The following is a 9,814-nucleotide window of genomic DNA, read 5'->3' on the forward strand; positions in this document are numbered from 1 at the left end:
TAATTGCAGCTCTCTGGCCTGATTCCTGCCAGGAGTAACAATAGTGCTTTTTCCAGTAATGTTTGCTGCAGTAGACAAGATGTGATTTCTTTGTCCTGAAGCAAATGTTTTTAAAAGCACTTCCTTCTGTATTTTCTGTGCCTCTAGGTTTTAGAAGTGCAACAAGTATGTTGAGTCTAAATGAAGCAGTGATAATGTGTTTTGGTTTTGCAGATGGACTTTTCCGGAGGGTGTCTAGGATGCAACAGGTCCTTTGAATAGTGGATATTTTCAGTCTCATCACTTTTTCTAATGCAATATTGTGTGCATCTAAAAAATAATCTGGTTATCTGAAGGGATTCATTTAAGGATTTATTCTAGAGTGCAATTTTTTGTTTTGTATTGGTTTTTCTAACTCAAGAGCAACAAGGACTGCACAAAGAAAGTACTCATTTTTATTTCTTTTAACAAAAGCAGTCATAAAAGCAGGCTGCTTTTTCAATTCTGTCTTCCCCGCATCCCTCTTAATTACTTGTGATTATGGTAAGACATTGTATTACCATCTTCCAGTTCTGGGCAAGTAATGATGTCCTTTCAAAGGAGGCTTGAGTGTCTGAACATGGTTTTTGCAACCTTTGCTGTATCTATTGAATTATGGTGTAAAAATGGGATACTTCAAAGGCTTTTTGAAACAGCTGGTTATCATGGTTTTCCAAAACTTTAAAAAGTTACCTAAATTCCAGATCAGTGTTAGCAGACAGACAAGATGGTTCCATTTAATGTGTTTTTACACAGTTTTGTTCCAATTAATTTTTTGCCTGACTTGAAGCACCAAGCCTGCGTCAGGCACGCAGCGTTCTGGTTGTTCCATAGACGAGCAGTTCCACGATGCTGGCAGCGCACTGGATGGAGTCGTGCACTTCAGAGGCTCGGGGTTATTGCTGTGGTAGATCATAAACTGCCGTATGGCTTCTTACATGATTTTCATAGCTGGTAACTGAACTTTTACATGAGGATATGTGAATGGTGTAAATCACATGGCTGTCATAGCATTTTTAGAGCTGCTTCTTGGTGAAATGTGTGAGTGTTGGGGGCTGGAAGATACTACAGTTTTTCATAGATTTTTTTTTTTTCTATTAAACCTCTTGCTTAAATGTCCGTCACACTTGGGACCCTGCTGCTTGTTTGGAAACCTCTTTGAGTCACCTACACAATTCTTTATTCAGGTCTGGTGTATTTAGCCACGTGATTTCTCCGGAGGCTAAGGCTGTCTTGTTCACATCGTGTGCTTGACTAAGTCTTTTCTCCATGCTTTGCTATTTTTAAAAGAATGCAGGATGTTAGCCTCTGCTCGCTAATTGCTTTCGCCATCAATAGGTGTCATAAGATTAAAACTAAAAATAGTTAACAAAAGAATGACCAGGACGGCAAGGCGGACGCTTTCAGCCCGTCTGCCTTCCCTGGAACGCCGCGCGGGTTGCTTAGCTTGTGGCGTGGACCGTCGCTCTTCAACAGCTAGAGGCTGCTCGCTGTCGTTCTGCTACTATTTGAAAGTGTTCCATTCATCACTTGTCTGAATAAATTCACTGAGCACTGTCATAGTCTGGAAAGGGAACGTACATAAGAGACCTGAAATGTTCGCTAGTGGCTATTTGGAAGCGCTGGGATGTTTTTAATTTGGTGTTACAGCAGCGCTGGGAGGACCGGCGTTGCCCAACTGTGACACACGCAGTAGCGTAGTGGTAACACTGTGCCTGAGGCTGAACACCTCCAGGCTGCTCAGCGTTGGCTTTTGGACAAGCTTTGCAGCCTGTCTTGAAAATTCAGCAAAAAGAAGTTTGGGGCAAAGCGCCTTCAGAGTATCTGTACCACGTACAACCTGAACTAATGGAGTAGTTCAGTCTTACAGGTCTACAGGTCTAACCTCTAGGGAAAGCAGTGGTTTCTTTGAAAAAGAGTTTCCAAATTCCCATTTGGGTAGTATTTTGTAGCAGGCTGACATTTTGTTACTGAGCTGGGTGTCTGCTAACTTGTTTTCACACCAGGCATCCTCCTGTTTGTGGTGAGCCTGATCGCAGGCGGTAAGGGTGACAATGCTTGTTCCCTTCGCAGAACCAGGGCACTTGTTAGCAAGGATAAGCTGGGGAACCAAAATCCTCTTGCAAAAGACTGGCAGTGAAGCCAGCACCAGTTTTATAACAGAAGTTACATCATTGTCTTTAATGAGGCTAGTGTGCTCTCAGAAGGATATATTCAGATGTCTTTGTTGCTTAGCAGCGTGAGCCCTGCTGGCAGTGGATTTGTGCGCCCAAATCCTTTAGGTGCCTTTGAAAATCTTCCTTAAATTTTCACGTAGGTGAAAAGCCACTAGTGGAGACCTACTGAATTAGTGGTTTTAGCTCCAGCAGACGTTTCCTGGCTTTCTGGTGTGTCGTGTTGACTTCCAGGAGTGATGCAGAGGTGTGTGCAGGCAGTGACCAGCCACAGTAAGCGGCTTCCATGGCATGGTCAGCCAGCGACCGAGCATCGTCTCCGACAGGACATTCAGAGCAGACCACAGGATGTTTGGGTGGAGAGCTGTAGTTATTCAGGATGTTGAAATGCTGAAACCCAACCCACAACACCTACTGAACTTAGGGAACCTGTGGGATGTTTGGCTTTGTTTTAGTAGCATCATAAATGCTAAAGGATTGAACATCATTGCTGTGGGAACTCAACCATCTCAAATTAAAACCCCCACACTTGGGAAGCTAAGCATTGGTTTAGGAAGGGAATATGGATTTTATTTTTTTTAAAATAAGTATCTTTGTATGTGAACATGCTTGACTGATTGAAAATGGCTTTTGTCTTGAAGCTGATGGTGGTTCTGAGCAGCTTAATCGGCCTTCTGTTAAATCACTGAAAATAAAGCTTGAAGGGACTCTCAGATATTTTTAGCCCATCCTCTGCCTGCGGGCAGGACGAACTCTGCCTGTCATTCCTGACGTGCTTGTCCAACGTGTTCTAAAAAGCCTCTAACAATGGGGATTTCACAATCCTCCCAGGCAGTTTATTTCAGTGTTTCACCCTCTGCCCTCTTAGACTTTTTTCTGCTATCCAAGCAATATTTTCTTTGCTGTAGTTTAAGCCCGTTACTCCTTATTCTGTCTGCCGTAGGCTCAGCGAAGAGCCCTTACAGGCAGCTTTTATATAGCTGGAGACTGTCACTTCTTCCCTTGCTTTTTTCTCCCCTAGATTTAAACAAACTCAATCCCTTCAATCTTTCTTCACGGCCACCTCGTTTAACAGAGCCAGCGGGGTGTTCCAGAATGACTTCAGACACAATTTTCCCCGCTGATAATGTGACATAGGGACATGAGAAATTAGTGACAGTGCACAAGGAGGGAGAGGTGGGAGCAGGAGCTGTAACCCTGTGTTTCAGGAGAGAGGGACAGCGAGCCTGGGGCAGGCAATCCCCCAGAAACCGGTGGAGAGCCGAGAGGGGAACCGCTGTGGAGGAGAAATCAGCCCCTCCTGGGGCACAGCATCATCTTAGAAGGAGGGAAGTCCCCGAGGGACCAGGCAGGAAAGGAAAAGGATGCGATGCTGGCTGGGGAGGGGGCTGCAAATGTCACCCACTCGGTTTTCATGCAACCAGGGGAGTTCAAAAGCATCAGGTGCCACAGAGATAGGACACGGCTTCTGGCCGTGTGGTTCAGGGGAAACAGGAGCTCGGACCAAACACCACAAGAGCCTTCAGAGCATCCTGCGTGCTGCCTGGCCGTGCACCACGCAGCTGGGCAAAGGTGCAGCAGCGAGGGTGAGACTGGAACTGGGCGCTCAGCACCCACTGGGGAGCCGCTGGTTGCAGCGGGTGCTGCTGCGATGGGCTGGGTAATTTCTGTAACGTGCCTCAGCGAGGGTCTGTGTGCCCATGGCTGGGTCCTGCTCCAGCCAAAGCGCTCATCTCCCTGTTCTGCTGTCCCACGGCATCCCTGCTTTTCCTTCTTCTTAGGATTTTTGTTCTGGTTATTGGTTTGTTTTATTGTTGTGTGAGTGGGGGCGAGGGGGATTGTTGGGTGTTGTTGGGGTTTTTTTGTTGTTTGCTTGGTTTTTTTAAACTAATTCTCCTTTGCCTTAGTTTCTGAGCTGCCTTTTTTTTTTTTTTTTTTTTTTTTTTTTTAGTATCTCAATACAATCTCTCACCCACCCTAAGCGCTGCGCTTGCTTCCACAGAGCTCCCAGCAGCATCCCCAGGACAATCCCCCCACATCCCAGCCGGGGTGCACTGGGCATCCCACCAGACACACGCTTGCTTCTGTCCAGCCGCAAAGCACTCGCCACGCAGTAAATATTCCCACGTGAACCAAGGTCAGTCCTTGGTGGTGCGAGCGGGGCCGGACCTCCTGCCCTGGTGACTCAGAGCGGGGGAGACGCCGGCACTGGCCCTCGGCTGGCACAGGGTGACACCAACCAGCGCAGACCAGTGCCCGGGCGGGCGGCAAGTGCTTTGTCCATGGTTTCTGCTCCGGGGGGAGCGGATCTGACCCTTCGCCACAGAAACGTGCAGCGGGGTGCTGGAAATGAGCAGCGCCCTGGCCGGGAGCCTGGGCTGCCCCGTCAGGGCCCGGGGCCAACTTTTCCTCACGAAACTTTCCGATAGCCGGCAGCATCCTCCAGCTCTGCCTGGCAAAACCGTTGTTTATTTGCAGCAGAGGTGGCTGCAGCCTCTGGGCCATCTCGGCAGCGCAGCCTCACGGGGCTTTGCCTTTGCAATCCCATTTTGCAACCCTGGCTGCTGATTTTTTTATTATTTTTTTTTTCCAGCCCCATCCTGCTGGGCAGGGGAGAGGAATGGCAGGGGCGATCCCGAGGGGCTGCAAAACTGGGGCAGAGCAACAGGTCCCTTCCCTGCATGGGCATCGCTCCCTCTCCTGCCCATGCCACCGTGGGATGTCCCACCTCGCTTCCTCCGGGGCCACCGGGACCCCACAGCGTCAGTCCTGGGCCACCAGCTCATCTGCAAGGTGGGTACGGGGGCCGGGGCTGAGACACAGTGTCGGGGCTGAGCAGGTGAACGTGGGTTTTTTTTTTTTCCCGGAGGTGATGTTTCTGGGTGAAGGCTGCAAGGGTGGAGAGGTAAAACAGTGACTGAAATACAGGTGAGAGGAAGGAGGGTGCTGAGCTAAAGGCTTTGTTAGAAGAAATTACTTCTGGCTCGTTTCATCAACCCCAGGTGAAACTTGACTATTGATTGCTATCTAGAAGTATGGCTAGTTCTCATATTTTCAATTAAAATTGAGTCTACTAATACGCAAAATGATTGGATGAGTATGTTTTACACCCCTAGACACCAGCTGAAGCATCTTGGACAGACGCTGCTCCCACTCCCTGGGTCGGGCACCGTGAGCACCCCAGGGGCGACAGCCCCCTCACCCCGCCGGCTCATACTGGGATGCGCTGGGAGAGCCCTGCTGCCGTCAGCGCGAGCGTGTGGCAAAGCCGTGGCGCTGATGGGACGATGCTGCGTTTGTCCCCTGTCCCCCCCCCCCGGTGACATTTTGGTCTTTGGCCCCACAGCCCCTCGCCATGGGGCTGGTGAGTCCCCAGGCGAGCGGCTTCACGGGGTCTCTTACCCCCTGCAGCGGCACGGAGGGAGGAACGCGCTAGGGAGGCTGTGCTAGATATTAAGGAGAAAAAAAAAACACAACAATTTGATGGAGGTTTCAAGCCAGGCCCAGCGCTCGGCAGCCACGCACGGCTCTTGCGTGACCCCTTGTGTGCGGAAATTGCAGAAATGCAGCTCTGCACCCGCGCCCACGGGTGGCTCCATTTCTCCCCTCCATGTTTACATTTAAGAGCAGATTACGTGTAAAAACGACATGCAAATGTGTAGCAGAAACACACCGGTCATACTCAGGCATGACGGCACGTCTTATTTGTTACTTCCAGGCATTGCTTCAAGGCTTTTTTTTTTTTTTTTTTTACCAGCCTGACTTGCTGTGGAGAGCACAGCTGCCAGACATGCTGTGAGTATGGCTGCCTGATTATTTTGCTCCTGAATCATTTTTTTTAAGCAGCTGGATAAGCATAATAGAGGGTCTGAAGAGCCTTGAAGCTTCTTAAATGTTGACAGGTTTCATGAAAACTGGGGCTTATTTAAAAAAAAAAAAAAAAAGAGAGACCTGGGAACCTGGGGTGCCCCAGTCCTGGAGGAGCTGCTGGATGCGCCCGTGGGCAGAGGGGACGTCGCGGGGACGGTCGGACACGAAGCCTCAGCCGCGTCGGAGCCCGGGTCTCCAAAGGCAGCGTGGCATCCCTGCCGGCAAGCAGCGCTTGCAAGGCTATAAATAAGTAAAAGTCACGCCCTGGTGCTGATGCCATAATTTGAAATATGGTCTTTGCATCTGGTAACGATGTGTTTGGTTTCTATCTCCTGGGCTGGGGGAGGAGGATGAGCAGGAGGCTGGGGCGGTGGGCATCGTGCCCGGGCTGGGGTGGCTTCTGTCGGGCAGTGCCCAAGGGCTCGGCGCTGAGGAGGAGCTCAGCCAAACCGCGCTTAAATTGAGCAGCCGAAAGCTGCCGTCCGTTCCCAGTTCAGGCTGGAACCGGGAATAACTCTGGCTGTGACAGGAGCCGGCCTCTCCTCGCTCTGCTTCTCATTAGGAAGAGCAGGACCTGTTACCCCGTGCCGAGATTTACAGCCCCGCAGTGCCTTGCCCGAGCGATTTCACTTGGGCGGTTTCTGGAGGGAATTTTATAAATACGATCCCATATTTTATGTCTTTATCCTGCCTGGTGTGGGTGGGATGGGAGGATTTTTCGGCCTCCGAGGTGTGGGAGCGGAGGGTCCTGGGGGTCTGGGTCAGTGTCCAGGCGGGCGGCCGGCCCAGCTCCGCAGCCTCCAGAGGGCACCAGGCACCGGCAGATTAAAAACTCAATTAAAAACTGCCTTGATTGAGCTGCTGCTGGGTTATGGTCAGCACAGGCGGCTGCGCCTCGTTGGCCACCGGCATCCGCCTGCTCCGGTAGGGTTGGGGCTGGTACCTGCGGTTTTTGGGGCAGCCTGGCTCGGGGTGGGGGGGGATTTACAGCCAGGGAGTGAATTTTGGGGTGCTGAGCCCCTGGTTTGGGTGCTGTTGAGCAAAGAGGCAAGGGTGGCTCCTCGGAGTGGGTGCGCTGGGCTTGTCGGTATCTGGCGCTGGTGGGTGTTATTGGAACTTTGTTTTCATGGTTTGGGGCGAGGGGTTGTGCCTGTTTCGAGTTCTTTTCTTTATTTAACGGTGGCAGCGAAGTGACCCGGCCTGCCCCGCGGCGTCCACGGGACGGGACCCGAAACGGCGTCAGCCCAAGCGTGCGCTGGGACGTGACCTCACATGTGCTGTGACGGGACCTCGTGTGCTGTGACGTGACCTCATGTGCGCTGTGGAAGACGTCGCAGCCAGCCGAGGTGGCAGATGGGCCGCAGACAGACGGACAGACAGACACACACCTCCATGTTCTGCAGCAGGTTTGCTTTGAAAACACACACACACATATGTGTGTGTAGATGTACATATGTGTTTAGATGCATAAAACTATGTTTATAGATATGTGTGACTATGCAGCTATAAATATACATCTATATACATAGTTGTATATATATACACACACGGACAAGTTTTATCACCATGATCTACACCTATATACCTAAAATAGATTATTTTATATACTTACATTATATATTAAAATGCTACTACATATGCTTTATAAATAATAATTCTTCAATTTTATATGTACATATGTATGCTGATGAATAGCTAATTGTATGTGAAACTCTTCCGCCATGTATATTACTGTATATAAAACATACAAACATCTCCAAATGCATGTATTATCTGTTATATACATTATATAAAATATAAAACACTGCCAAATATACACCTCATCTAAGAACATATAACACAATCCTTCTGTGCAGTTATAGGGGTCTTACCTTACAGTGGGACCTGGTACCTGACAAAGTTTTTGGTTCCTGTGTGCTCGGGGGGGGGGGGGGGGGGGGTTAGTGTTGGTGCATGTGTATGGCCCCAGGAAAAAAATCTTAAAATTATTTTCCTGTAAGCATGCCTTCATATACCACCAACATCTAATTTATATCTAGAAATATAAAATGAATTTATTAAAAGTATGCTGCTAAATATGCTTTCTGAAAACATAATTATACATTTGTAGCTCTTCGTCCATATAGCTACACATGCATACACACACATTCTCTGTGTGCGTGTAGTATAACAAATATATTCTGTGCGTAACAATGTATATTAAACACAGAACTTTACAGCAATAAAATATGTAATTATAGATACATAAATATAAACCTAGATTATGAAATTCTGCTAAATATGCTGTATGAAAATATAACTGAATTTATATCTGTATAAATTCTGTATATATTCACAGAGCTACAGCTACATAGACACACAAGCACACACTTATATGAAAGCAAGAGTGAACGTGTGTAGTACGACAAATCTATTTTGTGCACAATATATAGCATATATCATAAAACCAGACCTTTATAACAATAAAATCTATTTTTATATATTGCAAAGCTATATTAGTGAGTATACAGTGATAACTATACTATATGAAATGTAATTATTACATTTGTATGTATATACAGATATACAGAGAGCGTGAGCAGTGCAGGCGCGCACACACACACACACACACACACACAGACACACAGAGTGTTGGGGGAAGACAAGTATCTACACACATGTATGAGTATTATAGCACATACATTTTGTGTATAATAGATATCTTAAAAACAGACCTTTTTATCAATAAAATGTGCGCGTGTGTATAAAAAGATATAAAGATGCCATCTTAATTAAGTAAATGCTGTTAAATATGCTATATGAAACTATAATTATTAAATTTATATCTATATCTAGCTATGTGGGTGTACAGATATAGAGATATATGGGCACGTGCATTCACACACAGGTGGCAGAGAGAGCCCGTAAGTATTAGGATGAATATACTTTGTCTCTCATATAACGTATATTAAGAACCAGACCTTTACATTAAAGATTTATTTATAAATATAAAAATACAAAACTAGCTTTAAAAAATAAATTATGCTAAATATACTATATAAAAATATAATTTAAAAACTTTTTTCTAATACAATTCTCTTTTATGTGTGTGTAAAAATATATAAATTTTTAGACTATATTTCTCACGAACACGCACACACACACATGCACAGGATGGGGGAAGAGACAGCAAGAGTGTGTTTCTATGTTATTAAAACAAACATATATTTTTGAGTGTGTAATACATGCGATATATTTAAACCCAGACCTTTATATATCAGTGATGACTATTTTTATATGCATCTTTCTATAAAAATAAAACAATTTCTATAAATTCTACTATGTATGCTATATGACAATATCATTATTAAATTTCTATATGGACAGATAGATACTATGAGTGAGTGAGGAGTGCAGGCACACATCTCTGTGTGCACGTGTGTGTATATTATAACTAATATACTTTGAGCACAGTATGTACTGTATATTAAAACCAGACCTTTATAGCAATAAAATATATAATTACAGATACATAAATATAAACCTAGCTTATTAAATTCTGCTAAATATGCTGTATGACAATAGAATTGAATTTATGTCTGTACATACAGCAGTATATACATAGAGATATAGCTATAGAAACACACACGCATGTATGAATGTGAGTGTGCACGCATATACGTATTATGACAAATCTTGTGGATAATACATAGCATTTATTACAAAAGACCTTTATAACAATAAAATATATTTTTATATATATTAAAAAGCTA

The sequence above is a fragment of the Buteo buteo genome, chromosome 13, assembly GCF_964188355.1.
Source record: "Buteo buteo chromosome 13, bButBut1.hap1.1, whole genome shotgun sequence".
In the NCBI taxonomy this organism is placed as follows: domain Eukaryota; kingdom Metazoa; phylum Chordata; class Aves; order Accipitriformes; family Accipitridae; genus Buteo; species Buteo buteo.